Source organism: Ambystoma mexicanum, chromosome 3p (assembly GCF_040938575.1).
Source record: "Ambystoma mexicanum isolate Mex_15411 chromosome 3p, UKY_AmexF1_1, whole genome shotgun sequence".
NCBI classification, from domain to species: domain Eukaryota; kingdom Metazoa; phylum Chordata; class Amphibia; order Caudata; family Ambystomatidae; genus Ambystoma; species Ambystoma mexicanum.
This window is the reverse complement of record NC_090925.1, coordinates 1210592011-1210610019: the sequence shown is the minus strand read 5'-3', so window position 1 is coordinate 1210610019 and position 18009 is coordinate 1210592011. Positions and strand designations below refer to the sequence as shown.

Below are 18009 nucleotides of genomic sequence, written 5' to 3'. Positions count from 1 at the left end.
GCTGAATATATAGATTTAGTGGTCCAGTCAGATCACAGACTTCAAACCAGAAAGGCTGATCGAACCAAGTTTGAGAATAGGGTGTTGATTAAAACCCATGTAAGCTCCAAGGGAGTAGATGCCCCAGAACCTATGCAACTCGGGGGGGTTAGAGGACCCCTAACGCAGAAGGAAAGAGAAAGAAGACAGCAACTGCAATTATGTCTCTATTGCGGAACTACTGGTCATTTTCTTCGGAACTGCCCTGTAAAACCACCCAAGAAAACTATAGGAGCAGCAGACGAAAAACATTTGGAACCTGACTCGGGAAACGACCAAACCCGGCAAGTGTAGAGGTCCGCTTGCCGAGCTTAAAGAAGGACACTCTGACCTCGCATTTCACCATACCCATGGTCCTTGTAGATCCTGAGCAGCCATCACGCATGCACGCGGTAAAGACGTTGATAGTGGAGCCATAGGAAACTATTTGGACTGTGAATTGGCTTCCAGGATGAATCTATCTCTCACCCGAAAGACCACTGCAGATGTCGTCACCACAGTGGATGGAACGGAAATTGTCTCTGGGCCCATAACTCATTCCACTGCAGAGATGACATTGCTGGGTTAAGATGGGCACCGAGAGCTTATGATGTTTGATTTGATCAAGGCCCCACAGTTCCAACTGATACTGAGAATACCTTGGTTGGAAAAACATAATCCCTGTATTGATTGGCGAGAGAAGAGACTAACCTTCCAAGAATGTGCTCACACCTGCTACCCAAAGAAAACTCTAAACTCAGTCCTGGCCCCAGTAATCCCAGCTGCCATGCAATTATCTGCTGAATACCAAGACTTTCAGGATGTCTTCCAAAAGGAACAGGCAAACACTTTACCACCTCACAGATCGTATGATTGTCAAATAGATCTTGTACCGGGAGCACAATCACCTTGCAGCAGAATCTATGCCCTTACGGAACCCGAAAATCTCCACTTGCGCCAGTACCTTGACCAGTACCTTGCTAATGGTTTTATTCGCCCGTCCAAGTCCCCTGCATCTTCAGCTTTGTTCTTTGTACCTAAAAAGGAAGGCGACCTTAGAACATGCATAGACTACCGCGCTCTGAATCAGATAACCATCAAGAATCGATACCCATTGCCTTTGATCCCTGAACTACTAGACCAGGTGAAGGACGCCTGTATATACACTAAACTAGACCTTCGGGGGGCATATCATCTGGTACGTGTCAAAGAGGGCGATGAATGGAAGACTGCTTTTCGCACCAAGTACGGATTATTTGAGTACCAGGTGATGCCTTTCGGACTATGCAATGCACCAGCAGCCTTCCAATTCTTCATGAATGATGTCCTCCGAGAGCTTATCTATGTTTGTGTGGTCGTTTACATCGACGATATCTTAGTATACTCCTTATCAGAATCTGATCATGTAAAGCACGTCCGAGCAGTCCTAGAGAAGTTACGCCAGCATAAATTATATGCTAAACTGGAAAAGTGCGTCTTTCACACTACGGAAGTGGAATTCCTTGGATTTATTCTGACCCCGAGAGGAATCAGGATGGATACACGTAAGGTGGACGCAATTCTTAAAATTGGCCTTCGCCAACCTCAGTCAAAGGCGTCCAAAGCATGCTTGGCTTTGCCAATTTCTACCGCAGGTTTATCCCGGACTTCTCACACATTGTACATCCCATTACAACACTATTGCGAAAGAATAAACGCTTTGTGTGGACAGAAGAAGCCGAGAACGCCTTCCGAAAGTTAAAAGCAAAATTCACATCTGCCCCTGTATTAAGACACCCTCGCCCTGAGCTTCCATACGTAGTGGAAACGGAGGCATCCAGTTCAGCCATGGGAGCAGTGCTCTCCCAAAAGGATCCCGGAACTAACCAGCTTCTCCCAGTGGCATTTTGGTCAAGAAATTTTTCGGCTCCCGAATTAAACTATGCCATTACCGACAAGGAGCTGTTAGCCATCAAGTCCGCCTTCAAGGCTTGGCGGCACTATCTGCTGGGTGCCAGACATACCATTACAGTCATCACCGATCACCGAAACTTGCAATACCTAAAGACAGCTAAGGCCCAATCTTCGCGCCAACTCAGTTGGGCATTCTTCTTCGCCGAGTTTGATTTTGTAATAACCTATCGACCAGGTTGTAAAAATGGTAAAGCAGACGCATTGTCCCGAATTGGAATGGGAGAAACAGAAATAGCCTTAGAACCTGTACCCATAATTCCCGAACAGAGGATCCTTGGCCTGACGTCCATACATACACTGGAGGACATTCAAGAAAAGATCCACCAGCTCTTTGATTCAGTTGCCTTACAGGACTGGGCCAAGAAAGGTACAGAGTATTCTGTTACCGATGATTTACCTTACTACCAAGGCCGGCTATTTCTGCCACAAAAGGAACTACAAGAACTTGTCATTTCCCGGTACCATTATACCCTACTGGAAGGACATCCTGGTATTGCAAAAACTGAAGCCAAAATTAAGAAACAATTCTGGTGGCCCACCTGGCGCAAAGACATTAAATTGTTTGTCATGTCTTGTGGCATTTGCACCCAAAATAAAAGTCAAAAGAAAAGACCCGCTGGACTTTTACAACCTTTGGACATCCCACCAACTCCTTGGCATACCTTGTCATTAGACTTTATCACAGATCTACCCCCGTGCAATGGCTTTAACACCATTTTAGTTATTGTGGACCTTTTTTCCAAAATGGCCCACTTAATTCCTTTAAAAGGGATACCTTCAGCTTTAGTCCTGGCCAAAGAGTTCCTTGAAAACATTGTTCGCCTACGTGGCTTTCCATCCGTGTTGATTTCGGACCGGGGCAGTCAATTCATTTCGCATTTTTGGAGAAAATGTTGCCAACTGGCGCAGATAGATGTTAGGCTTTCCACCAGTCACTACCCTCAGACCGACGGTCAAACAGAGAGGACCAACCAGACTCTTGAGCAGTACTTGCGTTGTATGCTACATCAGTCTGAGAGTACTTGGAGAGACATTCTTTGGATTGCTGAGTATGCGTACAATAATTCCGTACACTCGGGAACTGGACAAAGTCCTTTTTTTACCATCTATGGACACCATCCTCGAACCTCGGACCTTGATTCGCCCCAACTCTTGGAGATGCCTGCGGTGGACCATCTCAACACTGTTATTACACAAGCCTTTAAAGAAGCAACTGCACATTTGCGAAAGGCTAAGGAAAAATACAAGAAAGATGTGGATCTGCAAAGGAGTGAAGCACCGCAATACCAGATAGGGGACCAAGTATGGTTGGCCACTAAGCACATCCCACTCAAGGGAACACGGACCTTTAACCCTAGGTATTTAGGACCTTACTCCATCAAGGCGATCATTAACCCGGTGGCTGTCAAGTTGGACCTACCTGCTCATATGCGGATTCATCCCGTTTTTCACGTGTCCCTTATGAAGCCAGTACAACCAGGAACAAGACTAACCAAACCACCCGATCCCATCCTCATAGACGGAGAGCCCGAATTTGAGGTTAAGAGCATCTTGGACTCAAAAAGAGTGAGATCAAAATTCTTTTATCTAATCGACTGGAAAGGCTACGGTCCTCAGGAAAGGTCTTGGGAACCTAGTGACCACGTGCATGCACCTCAATTAGTGAAGAAGTTCCACCGAGAATTTCCTAACAAACCAAGGCCAAAGGGGAAGAACGACTTTAGGAGGGGCCTTGAGGGGGAGTGCTGTCATGATGCCTGACCCCGGGAAGCCAGACCAGGCCCAGCAACCCCGGAAGCAGGCATCATGCCATTTGGAGCATGCCCAAAAACCCCAGTTAGGGGCTGTTTGTATGCAGTCCTGGCGCCTATGGCACCAGGCTCATAAGGATAAAGTCAGTCCTGGTGCCATGGGCGCAAGGCTCATTACAGAAAACCTACCTAATGCAGACCATGCTGCATACTTACCTGGTGCAGACCATGCTGCACAAAGCCACAAGCCAAATGGGGTTTAGGAGGGACTATTTTACCTAAGGGACTACTTTCTACTTGGGTGGGGGCTGTGGAAGAATACTTACCTGGGACTTCTTCCAAGGCTATTTAAACCACACCCGGACAGCCGCACGTGCTTCGCGTTATTCTGCATTCAGCAGCGTAACGCTCAACGTGCCTTCAGCAGCTTCCAGTCTTCAGCTACGCCCGCTTTAGTCCTGGACCACCTGGAAACGAAAAGAAAGAAGGAGAAGAGGTTAGAACTTGAAACCTTACCTGAATTCTTGATCCATCGCGTCGTCGATCTGGAAGAGAGAAGTCATCGCACGCGCGCCGCCAGGCACCTCGCAGCGCCGCGCTGAACTCACCATCCAGCACAGCTTTTCCTCACTCCATGGAGAACTCTGCACTTCCAGACCGCTCTCCGACACCTAAGGAGACAAGAAAAGCCAGGTAAGCAAGGGAATACAAAAGGACAATACACGCTACCCCCAAAGACTTACCGAATTACCACAGGGGGTACTCACCTCATCTCGGGTCGGCGCAATTAACTCTGCATCATCGCCGCACCCCGGCCCCTAAGGGGAAACCACTGGACATTACAAGCTACCCCCCCAAAGACTTACCTGATTTACCGCAGGGGGGTACTCACCTCATCTCGGGTCGGCGCAGTTAACTCTGCATCATCGCCGTACCCTGGCCCCTAAATGGAAAATGACTATAGACTTACCTAACTCTCACCAACTGCCATTTGGACTCTTCGTGGTGGTTAAACCGGCAACCTACAAGGAATCGGAAAGAGTGAAGATCAGACATTTGAACTCTTACAAACTATTGGATTCTAGAGTCAATACTGGAACTCACCAATTCCTCCACGCCAGTAAAGTAACTGGTCGTCTACGCGCCCCTACGCTCGATGCAGGATGGAGAGCTCATCTTTCCAAACCATCAGAAAGATATTCATACGAGCCGACAAACGAAGTTAGGTGGGTCTGTCCAGTCAGTCATCTCGGCTCTACGTGGCACCAGGCCAGTCCAGATTGACGCCCCCGTGGGAATCAGGTGAGCGTAACAGCCAGACAGAAGGAACACCATGGGAGGGGCCTTAGGGGGAGTGCTGTCACGACCCTCGCCCAAAACTGCCATTGGCCAGGTGGAGTCAGGACTCCGGCCTCTAGAGCCTGGCATCCTCTTCAAAAGCCCTCATGGGGCCAGTCCTGGCGCCTATGGCGCCAGGCTCATACACCATGAAAAACAATGTGCTTGGGAACTACTTTATTGTATTGTCAGCCAACATGGAGGCATCCACATAGCTTGGTTCTTAAGAACCAAGCTATGCGGTCTAGTGTTTTGGGTGTGGTAGCCTAGGGACTACTTTACCTGGACTATTTTGTTGGGGCTATTTAAACCACACTGGAGCAATACACCACGCTTCGCGTTACTTTGCAGCTTGCAAAGTGACGCTCACCGTGTCCAGCTCTTTCCTCGAACCTCGGAGAAGCAGAACCTGCAAGGAGACAAAAGAAACAGCATTAGTAGCAGCATCTTACCTGCAGTCTTCATCTTTAAACACTCGCAGCTACTGAGAACAGCTTCCTCAGGTCTGCAAGGCGCCCGGACAGAACGACCTGAAAGAGGAAGATAGAGGCAACATTAAAGAAAGCAGTAGAGACATTTGCAAATTACGAACTGCTCAAAAGGCTTACCTGGCTGGTCGCCTCTCGGCTGGCACCACTCCGGACATTCCACTCGCGCTGAAGAACCCCGCGACCTACAAGGAAGGAAAACACAGGTTAGCAAAGGCAAGACTTTGCAGCGCTGCGCATAGCGCTTACTTACCGCATCATAGCGCTCTTAATGCGCCATTATTTACCAGCGGGGCTCAACCAAGCCAGTTCGCCGCGCAAAAGCTCTGCATACCTAAGGGAGAAAAAAGAGACATTTTAAACAAAGAAAGGCATGCAGGATAGCAAGAAAACTAAAGAACAGCAATAAGACCTACCTGAACAATATCAAATGGGCCGGCGTCAGTGAAGTAACTGGACCGCAATCGCCCATGAAAGACAACGCGCCCCTGCAAAGAAGGCAGAACAGAGAGCACGCCTAATTCTACCACAAGGCAGAACCTTCCCCGCAGACCACATCAGGGCAAAGCTGAGAAGCATACCAGCGAGTAACCCGGCTGGGTGGCATCCCTGTGGATACCAGGTGAGCGTAACAGGTATTCTAGAATTCTCGAAGGTATACCAAATGGTTGACAGTACATGGATGACATCTATTGTACTGATGATGATTTAAACACCCATTTAGAAAAAAATGATTTAATCATGAAGAAAATATAAAACTTCACAAAGAGAAGTTACATTTTTGGGCATTTCATAGGCAGGCGAGGGATGGGGCTCCTTCTTTGTCCTGCCTTTCATTTGACATGTTGATCCAGGTTTTTTAACCCTTTCCATCTAATTGGTTAGCCAGTGGTTGGTCTGTGTAACCTCACCTTTCAGCAAGCTTGCCATTCCACAACATCGAAATTGTGAGTATGATTTTAAGTTTTACTGGGCTACAATGGCTACATACACTTTGGGATTTATAGTAGAAAGTTTTAACATTTTAGAAGTGAATATTAGAGTAGGATGCTGGGATTCTACTCAACTACTCTATTGCTAATGTTAGAAATTGTATATTGTTTGACTATTTTATTTTTAAAATATTATTTCTATGAGAAAATAAATATACATAAATGCTAAACAAAGCAAGTGAGAGCATTATTAAAGTGATTCTTTTTATGAGTATAAAAGATATGTTATTGCAAGTGCAAACATTATGGAGAGAAGCTATTGATAACATCTAATATTTCTCAAACACAGGCAGACCCAGGACAATATTTCTGTACAATAGCACGGTAGTCAGGTGCAATGGGGTAGTAGTTTCTCCTGCACTAAAGTGGAGACCCAACTTTCTCCACTGCCTCTTTTTGATTACAGCATTATTACCTGCTGCAAAACCTGCCACAGCCCTAGGTGGGCATTTAGACCATCTTATGTGTGGTGGTTAGGCTCTGGCATATATGGTATGGCACAAATCATTACAAGGCTTCAAGAACCTCAAAAGTGGCACAGTTAAATTTAGTGAACATAAAGTGAGCAGGCATGCTTTTAGGTGTTGTAATGGCCTGTTTTGCCCCTTGCTGATATCTATCTCTCAAAAACTCAATCGCCTCATTCCACACAGACTGTGACTCCACTTTCTATGTGATCCTAAGAGAGAAGGGAATCAATTAATAGAGACATGGCTGAGAAGTCAGGATTCTGGTACTCACTCTGAACTCTCCCCACCTGGTCCTATTTAAGCTGGGCAGCCCCAAGGTCCCGTTCCGGTTACATATCTAAATAATGATTTTATTATTTCTTGTCACTTGATTGCCAGACCAGATTTACCAGACGGTCACTTGACCTTTACCAAACCAGAATTACCAGAAGTGCACTCAAAATTGTCAATACTTTGCCAGATCAATATCAGGATATAACATATATATATTACTCCAAACAACATGACAATCATCCAGGCAAAACAAACAAAAAGATAGATAACCAAACCAGAACTTCAAATCCATGTTAGCATAACCCTGAAAACAAATCTGCATCATGTTTAGTCATCATGAAAACCCTCGGCTCCACGGAAAGGCTACGCAAGCGCACCACTTACAGTCAGCCTTTTTGATACCACACCTCTGGAATTATTTATTCAGGACTCCTTACCTCTTAGTTTGTGCTCACTGGGTCATTTGTTAGCGGCCCACAAGCTTGGTAGTACTGCCACATTGCACAACAGGTCCAAGCCTGGCTCACGTGTTGGTGATGACAAAGGCAGATTAATTCAATGTCTTGTAAGCCTACTAAAACAGCAACCTATGTCTATTGGGAACCAAACACTTTCTAACCTGCCCCATCCTCCAGACCCCTCACCTTTTAAGGTTACTGGCTACCTGACAAAACTGAAACACAAGAGAATTCTAGAAACCATCACTAGGCATTCCGGAAGACACATCCCGCCTCCCTCCAAATACAATTGATCCTTTTATTAATCTTCTATTGGTGCACATGATCAGAGAACAAGCAGGGGCAAAGCAAACAGAATCAGGAGAATTCTACAGAGGCCACTTAAAGGGAAACTAAACGGGTCTTGGGACAGAGATGTCATATGGGCTGTGGTCGACTTTAGTTTTATCATATTGTCCATTATCCCTCAATTCTCTTAATCTTTCATGTAATTTCTATGCTGATGATTCACAATGTTTCTTTCTTTTTCTTCTTACTCTAATTCTTTTCATTCTACTCTCTCTGCATGTCTTCTTGCTATCAAGTTGTGGATGTCAACTCATTCCCCTTAACTCTTTGAAAACCAAAGTTTCTTTCATCCTGCTACCATTCCTCTGTCATTTCTCTTTTTCCCTCGAAACTTCTACTCTCTTCCTCTGTGCACAATCTTCATGTTATTTCGATCCTCCACTTTCCTCTTCCCATCACTGCTTACTTTTGTCACTTTCATCTCTTAAATATAGGTAAAGCCTATCCTTTTCTCGCCTTTTCTGCAGCTAAACTCCCCCTTTCCTGTTTCATTTTCTCTCATCTTGGCTGTTGCTCAGATCTCATTACATACACATTTTTTTATTTTTTTTATTTGGTTCGGCTGATAAAAATAAATTTGTAAAGTGGATTTATCACAATTAATTATACAAAACAACAAAAAAGCCTATATCATTGAATGTCACATTATTACATCCAATAAATATCACATTTTTACAAACCTACAATTCTTGTATCACTTATTATATAATCAATTTCACTTAAAATACACCTAATCTTCATGTATTAGTGTTAGTTTCAGAGCATACAAATAGTTGAAAACAGCAATTCGTATTGTTAGTTTCTGACCTAAGAACACATTTTACCATAATTCTTCTCTCCTTAATGTATACCGATTCTCAAAAATTTCTTAAAATGTAGAATACGTAGCTCCATGAGCATTGGGCAATCAACCAACAAGTGCTTCAATGTTTCTTTAAATTGAGCGAGGTTACAGAAGCAACAAAAATTCTCACATTCCTTAATGGTCCTACGTCGATTTTGGATCTCTTTAGTGAGCCATAGGTCAAACCTAAATCTCATGAAATCGTTCCGATGTTTAACTGAAGGTGATTTTTGCAGATAGTTTTCCATAGTACCATATTTTTTTATTTGAAATGGGTTGGAATTATAGGTTTTATACTTCATGCATTTCTCCCTAGTAGAGATACAGTCACTTTCAAACAATTTGGTCTTTGCTCAACATTGATTTTCTATCAGACGTTGTATGGTAACTTCTATCTCACACAAGGTATGAATGACCAAATCTCTCCATTTAAGGACAAAGTCCTGTCGAGATCTAAACATATATCTGGCTACAATGCCCAGCAGGATTTTTTAATCGGGAGGGAGTAAGCATTTTCTAAATAACAATATAGGTTGCCACCTATATCTAGCATATAATGATATCAGACCACATTCATACCTTACCCACACTGCAGGCACACAATTAGGCAACTTCAGAACGCATCGCCAATAACGCCTTTTAAATTTTAGCAGTTTACACTTGCTAAGTATTGGCTTCGTTTCAGCGCTATACAATAATATAGGGGTAGCTTTTTGAAGGAATAAAGTAATAATTAAGTCTATGGTAAACTTCCCATATCTCTTCATGATAATGGCTGATTGCGATATTGCAGTCTGAAGTTTCCTATCCAAATTCGTGTCATATGCTTTGCTCTGTTCGTTGTCGCTGTTCACAACTCCAAGATCTGTGTATTGATGTACTCTCTCTAAATTGACATTCTTCAACGTGCATGTTTGTGTACATTTATTCCTTGTGTTCTCATTAAATATCATTACCTTTATTTTTGCCAAGTTGATTGTTAACAAATTCCTATCGACATAGGCTGTTAATGCATTTAATAGTCGTTGTAGCCCCTCAGGGGTTTTAGACATTAAAATCAAATCGTCTGCATAAAAGAGAGCAGGGATTTGTAAGCCATTTATCTTAGGTGCGTCACTATTAACATTCTCAAAGGGCCTCATTACGAGTAGCCCGGTAAAAACGGGTTCATTACCGGCATGCCGGCAAGAGCGGGTTGGTGCTCTCATGAACCCGCTAATAGGGGGTGATTACGAGTGCACGACAACGCTCAAACCCCCATGCCGGTAATGGTAATACTGGCATGCCGCTAAAGGCCCTCCAACCCCCCGATAGCGGCATCACGGGACCCGCCGATACCGGCACCGCCTCAGAGCAACCCCTAAATATCGGCCCGGTAATACCACCATGCTAATACCGGGTTTGCAAAACCGGACCCGGAAATTACGTCATCGCACAGGAACGGGAAATGGGCCGGTGGCCATCTTTAAAAACACAATCCATTGCCATCCTCCCCAACCACTGGTCTTTTCGTGTCCTGCTGCCTCAGAAAACCCTGAGGATGTCCAAGGCTACCCAGAAGATGACCTCCCCGGAAGCGGAAACAGCGTTTCTCTGACGCTGAGCTCAACATGCTGGCGGACACTCTGGCCGAGCATGCAGACATAATCAAGTCAAATGACATGAAGCATGCTGCCCAGATGAAGAAGAAGCAAATCTGGCAGGAGGTTGCCCAGAGGGTGTCAGCCGTGGGGACCACCCCACGCACTGTGCGTGACTGCAGAAAGAGGTGGGACGACCTCCGCTTGGTGGTAAGGAATGTTAGGGAGAATTCGCTGTTAAAGCTAATTTCCCAAACCTAGTGAGTCCCCCAGCATCTTTGCTGGATTTTTGGGGTTTATCTTTTTCTCCTGCTAAGAGTGAGACTCTTTTTCTCCCACTCTTAGACATGATTTGAGATATCCTTTGAATTTGTGATGTGTTTTAGGGGCTATGGGGTCTTTTACTCCATAAGGTTTAATGTGGTTTTTGGTAAGTGTGTTACACAGCACCCTCGATGCAGTAACACAGGGGTGTCATAGTGACCCCCAAACATAGTCTCCATACCCTGGTACTGACTACTGTCTCCCAGGGCATGTAAAGTCACCATTGACTTTACTAGTCTTAAATTGGGAACAGAACCAGTACAAACCATCATATTGTGGAAATACTGGTAGGGGTAATTGGATTGCCCCTGTGTCTGTTTTTCGAGGGGGCACTGTGCAGTCCCCCTCATCGAGTTTCTGGCTGGTGGCAGTGGTTACCACGCAAAATATTCCTTAAGAATATTTACTATGGGATTTTCCCATTCATTTTAAACGCGCCTCTTTTTGGTGCAATGTTAAAGATACCGCCGGGTTATTTATTTAATATTTATTCCCCGGTTGGGTCTTTTCGCCAGGACTCGGTTTTAAAATGGCGTTTGTGTTCACCTCTGTAACTCCAACCCAAGTCAAGCCCTTTGTACACTTTTTGGCGGGCTTCTCCACAGAAGCCTCCAAAAGTGGTGCCACTCTGTCTGGGTCTACAGGATGTGTGGGAGGGGGGGTTTAGGCACCCTTGACTGAGTTGCCACGGCAACTCAAGTCACACTCTTGTGTGATTGGCCCAGTGGTGAGCAGCCCGGCTCACCACTTAGCATGTTTGAGTGACAGCTAGGACTGATGAATGGGGGTTTTCTGCATAAAAGCAGGGCTTTGGGGACTGGGACTTCAGACGTCGCCACAGGACCAAAGAATCCGAAGAGGGAGAAGCTGAGCTGACCTGCAACGACGACACCACCGGTGGAGCCCTGCTGAACCGACTCACCACTTCTTCCAACGACAGAGGAGATCTTCATCCCGAAGAGTCTTCTTCCTTTGACTGGTGGGGATAACCATTTTGCCCACCTTTTTGCCTTCCTGGATCATCTCGTGGCCGCCTTGCCTGTGCCAAGCACCCCGGCAACTGGGATAGCACGTTTTATCACTACCACGAATAAAAGGGTAGTACCTTTTAACAGGAGAACTCTGTGGCTGGTTTCTTCCCTGGCAGTGCAACGACCTTCAGCTTTCCTCCATGTCGAGATCTTCTCTTCCTCTGGATGATGCTGCGACTTGTATCCACTGCCAGGAACAACTGCCCCCGCTGGAGGATTCTATCCACTTTCAAGGTACGGTGTCCGCCTGGCCTCCCTCGCAACGGTCTGTGTGGGGTGTCTCGTAAATCCTCATCTTACCACTTGGGTTGGCCCTAGGCTGGCTAACTTTTGGGTTGGCCCTTTTGCAGTGGTTCCTAAGGGAACTGCACAGGTTTCTGCCTAACAAGGAACATCCTGGCAGTCAACAGGAGGGCGGCCATGGCGACAGGCGGGGGGCCACACTCACCAGCAAAGCTGATGCCCTGGGAGGAGACTGCCAGCTCATTCATTGATCCTGAGTCAATAGAGGGATTCGGAGAGATGGAGATAGGTGCTGCATCATCCAAAGGAGGAGGTGAGTGACCCCGCACATCCCTGTAGGGTAAACCATGACGTAGCACAAGTGACGTGGAAGTGAGACTAGGCAAGCCAATGCATGTCCCAGACCCACATCAACATATCCAGTCAATAATGCGTGCCACACCCTGCCACACACAAATGCATGCTTAGTGCCAATCCCAATCCCAACACACGGGCAACATAACATGACCATGCCCATGTAACTCAACGCACAGACCCCATATCAATGGCATGCCACCTGCCATGCATTGAAGGCCTACATGCATGAATGTATGAATATATCACAGTGCAATAGTATGTCGCTGGCATGTGACACCATCACTGATGACCTGCACCTCTTCTAACCCCCAGGCACCGATGAGGAAGATGCCAGTCAGGAGAGGGGCACAAGGGCATCAACATCACGCCATGGGACAAGGGCCACCGCCACCACCACCCCCCAGCCAGAGAAACAGGCCAGACCAACACGCAGTGTGCCAGACTGGGTTGAAACCCAGCAAAAAACACCTGCTGCCAGTGTGGGCCACACACATGAAGACCAGCAGCAGCCACCCACAACAGTGGGAGGGGGTTCCGTTCCTGCACCACCAACCACTGCGGACATTGCAGATGCAAATGTGGACACTGAGGGTGTCACAGTTGTGTCCACTACACCCACCCCAAGCCCCCTGACCACCTCCCCACCCCATATGGAGGCCGACAGCAGTGACGATCCCTGCCTCCACGACTCCGACCTCAGAGATTCCGACATGTGCCTCTTCGAAGAGGACAGCACCCTGGATGTGGGCCCCACGCAAGCGCCATCCACCACCCCGGCTGCCACCACCCCGGCTACCACCACCCCAGCCACCAGCACTCCGGCTACCACCACGCCAGCCATCAGCACTCCGGCTACCACCGACACCTTTGAGGCTCGCCTGTCAAGGGTGGAGGCAGGACAGGAGTCAATGCTTGATCTAATGCGGCAGTATATTGCCGATGGGGAGGACTCCAGGAGGACCATTGCTACTGTCATTGGGGAGACCACAGCAGCCATTGCTGCGAACACTGCTGCTGTTAACGCGTCGCCAGTCATCATGAGGGACTGTCTGGGGGCAGTAACGCAAGTGCTAACGTTCATCCTGCTCCATATGCAGTGGCCACGCCTTGGAGCAGGCGTGGAACCTGCCTCTGACACGTTCTCTGCTACAACACCTTCAACCTCAGCCCACACAAGCCCTGTGCGGATGACCCGGAGGAGTGCACGGCATCTCGTGCCACCCCCGGATACCAAAAAGGCCAAGAAGTAGATTGGCCAAACAATGGCCGTTGGACACATGGTTGTTGGTGAAGTGAACAATCATCAGAGTACATTTGGGGACATTTGGGGTTTGTAGGGTGGGTTAGGGAGTTCACTGGGGGTTATCGGGGTTTGTAGGGTGAGTTAGGGAGTTCACTGGGGGTTATTGGTGTTTGTAGGGTGGGTTAGGGAGTGTACTGGGGGTTGGGGGGGGGTGTTCACATTGTTGCCTGTTTGAAAAATACAGCCGTTGTGTGCCAAAAATTCAATGGCTCGGCATTCTTCATTTTGTGCATGTACCTTTAATGTGTGATGGTGTTCAGTGGCCAACTCCCAACAATATCAGTGTGCATGTACACATGGAGCCAGTGTGTCACTGACTCATGTCTATCATAGTCCCTGTGTTTGAAAAGTATTTGTGAATTAGTGCTTGGCGTACAGCATGGCCATCCCGTGCATCACGTACTGGCAGGGGGACTACTTCACATCCGTCTCCATCCTCATCATCCTCACCCGGGCCATGCATGTCAATGTCAGGTGGCAGTGGTACATTTCTCCGGACGCACATGTTGTGCAGCATGACACAGACCATGGTGATCTTTGCCACCTTCTCAGGCCTGTATAGGAGTGCCCCACCAGACCTGCTGAGGCAGCGGAACCGCGCCTTCAACAGGCCAAAGGTCTGCTAAATCACAACACGGGTACGGGTGTGCACACAATTGTACTCCTCTTCATGGCTGTTCTGCGGGTTCCGCACAGGGGTAAGTAGCCACGGCCTCAAGGGATATCCTCCATCACTTGCAAGCAGATACAAATAGGTATGTGTCACTCTGAACTGCCACCTTCAGGGAGCACAGTCATGGCAGAAGCTATTTGGTGTGGGCATACACATGTCCCTGTAGGCATGCAAAAATGTCACCTAGATGCAATCTATACTGTCATGAGGTGTGGTAGTCTGGATGGCGTTCAATAGATGGTGCAGGGTGTAATCATGCATGCTGAGGCAGATGTGCTGTGGTATTGCAACAATGTATAGCCTCCAATTCATGCTGTTCATTCTTCACTATGCATGGTCACACTGACCACATTGTCTCAGTTGCCATCCTGTTCATTCATGCATTGCTTGCCATCACCATGGTGGCCTGGTTGTGCCTCTTACTTGTTGTCATCGATATGCATAATTTGTGAAATGTGGCCCAGTGATGTGTCATGTTCCGTTTGGCTGGTTCAGGTCAGGAGTGCTTAGCTCTGCATGCATTATCCAATCACCGGCAATTGCCACCCAGGTGGAGTATGCCCCCCCTTTCCCACCCAGGTGGAGTATGCCCCCCCTTATGCATCCGTACACATCAGTACCCCAAAGCACTGCCATGGGACAGTTGTGCAACCCACCAAGCAGCCAGGCATGTGGTCCAGCATGTCACTCCATGTGACGGGGTAGCGTGGAGTTACGCAGTACCATGGCATCATGTGCTGATCCGGGAAATCAGGCGCAGCAATGTGTGATGATCTTGCTGGAGTCACATACCATTTGCACATTGATGGAGTGGTATTGCTTGCGATTGCGGTACACCGCCTCTATGGCATGGGGGACTACCAATTCCCCATGGGTGCAGTCGAGGGCACCAACACAATTGGGGATGCCTGCCAGTGCATGGAAGCCTACTTTGGTGTCGGCTATCTCCTGGGCAGTCCGTGGTAGGGATATGTGGCTGCTTGCATGCTTCAGGAGGGAATCCAGCACTTGGTTCAACATGCGTGAAAATAGTGGCTGTGAAATGCCATGCAGCTGGCCCACTGTGTGTTGGTAGGAGCCTGTGGCCAGGAAGTGTAGCACAGACACTACTTGTAGTAGCGGGGGGATGGCAGTGCGTATTTCTATGGGGCTGGCAATGTCGTTCTGTATCATGTCCACTATGGTGGTGATGGTGTCACGGTCCAACCGGTACAGGGTGTGGATGTGCTCAGGGGTTAGGTTAAAAGGGCTGGGTCTGGTGCGAGGGATTGGTGGTTGCCTACGAGGCACTGCTGGCTGCACTGGTGGTAATTGCTGGGCCTGTCTCACCCTCCTTCTCCTCCTGCGTCTCCTCTGTGCTGCCTGTTGTTGCTGCTGTAGTTGTTGTTGTTGTTGCTGTTGTTGCTGTAGTTGTAGCAGAATGGGTATGTCCTCCAGCGCCATGATTGCAACAGCTAGTAGTAGCATTGTGGTGTTGGAAGGGGTGTGGTGTGTGGGTGTGCTCATTTTATACTGGCCCAGCCTCCATTGACTCCACCAGTGGGGATTGTGTGCACCTGTGGCAGTAGCCTTGTATCCTGATTGCTGTTTTTGCGTGGACCGCGATGCCTGTATGGCCGGCATCGTGCAGCCAGAGATTACCGGTTTCGTGATGCCGGTATTTGCATGTCCGCGTGGGTTGGGATATCCCCCTATTACCGGCATGCCGGTATTTGCTCCCCGACCGTTATTTAGGGTGCCGCTAATACCGGGTTGCCGGGTCAGAATACACCAGAGCGGTAAACGATGCCGGTATTAGCATCGTTTTTGCCTTACCGCCAACCTTGTTATGAGGCCCAAAGTCTTTAGGAATGTCAAATATAAAAAAATTTTAAAGGGCTGAGTCGAGAATACATCCCTGCCTCAACCCACGTAACGTCGGAATCTGGTCTGTTAAGTCTCCTTTCAAGGATATGTGTACTATAATCTGAGTGTTAGTATGGACACTTCACTTAGTTCACATAAATGTATAGGGCAGCCTGCCTTCCTCAATTTTTCAAACAATATCTCCCGTGACACTGAGTCGAATGCGGACTGAAAGTCCACAAAGACCATGTAGAGCGGTTGCCCGATGAAAAACGGGTCTGTTAAATTGCACTAATAGTAAATAAGTTAATCGAGGTTCCCAACCCTCAGACGAATCCTGTTTGGAAGCAATTGCGTTGCTGATAGTGTGTTGTCCATTCTTTAAACTCACTCAAAATGATTCTTGAAAAGATCTTGCCTGGTGTATCAAGAAGAGCGATCGGCCTATAGTTTGTAGGACTGGACCGATCGCCCTTCTTGAAAATGGACACTATAATTGAGTGTCACCATGACTGAGGTATGATTCCAGACGTGAGTACCGTAATGAATATATTATACAGTATTCTTGCCCATGGTTCAGGATTGTCCTTGAGCATTCGATTGTTAAGTCCGTCTGGACCAGGAACCCGAGAGTTACTTGATCTATTTATGAAGTTTAAGATGTCATCTTCATTAACTTTCACTGCGAAAACATTGGTTATGTATTGAGGAATTAAAGGTGGTGAAATGTAAAGGTCTCGCATAAATTTCAGTGTAATGATGAACCCATCTTACATTTGATACTCCATTTATTTGGATGGGTAGATGAGTGTTACAAGTCGCCAAGTTAAGATATCCCCAGGTCTGTACTGAATGTTTTTCCACACTTTGCTCTCAACATGGCCTCACCATCTAACTGATATAGGTGTGCCTTTCTCGATCACCGCCAATTGTTATATTGGCATTTCAGTCTCTTTAATAGACCGGCCCTCAATTGTCGGGGTTGTTGTTATGCCAGCAATCTCTGCCGTCTCAATTCTCTTTTACGGTCTCCAACGGCCACATCAAAGATGTGTGTTTTCTTATAGCGATTTCCCATTTGCGGTTTGGCTTGGACCTTAAACATACATTTGCAGCGCATTCACATAATTACTACTTAATCTTACTGATTGATTAGTATTCAAGTTCCACATCTCAGTTAAGTTCTCATTCAGCTGATATAATGTCTATATATTCCACTTTAACCGTGTTTTAGAATTGTTGACTTGCAGAGTACCCTGATATTGTCTGCATTTGCTCTGGTGATTTCTGCCCTGCAATGTCCATCAAAATGAAAGTAAATTATGATCACTATTTTGGTGTGCAAGTACATTGAATTCATCCATTTGAGTAAACATTTTTGAGTTAACATACACATAATCTATCGTGGATGTACTTGAACCCCGAGCCCATGTATGGGCAGCCGGCACATCACCTTCAATTGATCCATTCAGCATATACATTTGGTGTGCTTCCATGAGCAATGTCCACCTGATCAGTGCAGCCGACTTTATCCCCCTGATGTTGTTAAGGCATTGCAAATTAATGTCACCAGCTATGATGATATCTGTGATATCTGAGGATGTCTGTACAGTTATCAGTATATTTTCCAAATCACTAAAGAATTTGTTATCAATCAAAGCTATGGGATTTCTATAAATATTTATTACCGCCATGACTCTCCCATAACCAACAATCTCTA

At 46.7% G+C, this 18009-nt stretch overlaps 1 protein-coding gene across 2 annotated transcripts in view; it reads right to left on the bottom strand.

Annotated features, from left to right (window-relative positions):
• Positions 1-18009, bottom strand: part of LOC138581368 (formin-J-like) — a 1098959-nt gene that overhangs the window by 1041122 nt on the left and 39828 nt on the right. The gene's annotated exons all lie outside the window — the stretch shown is intronic.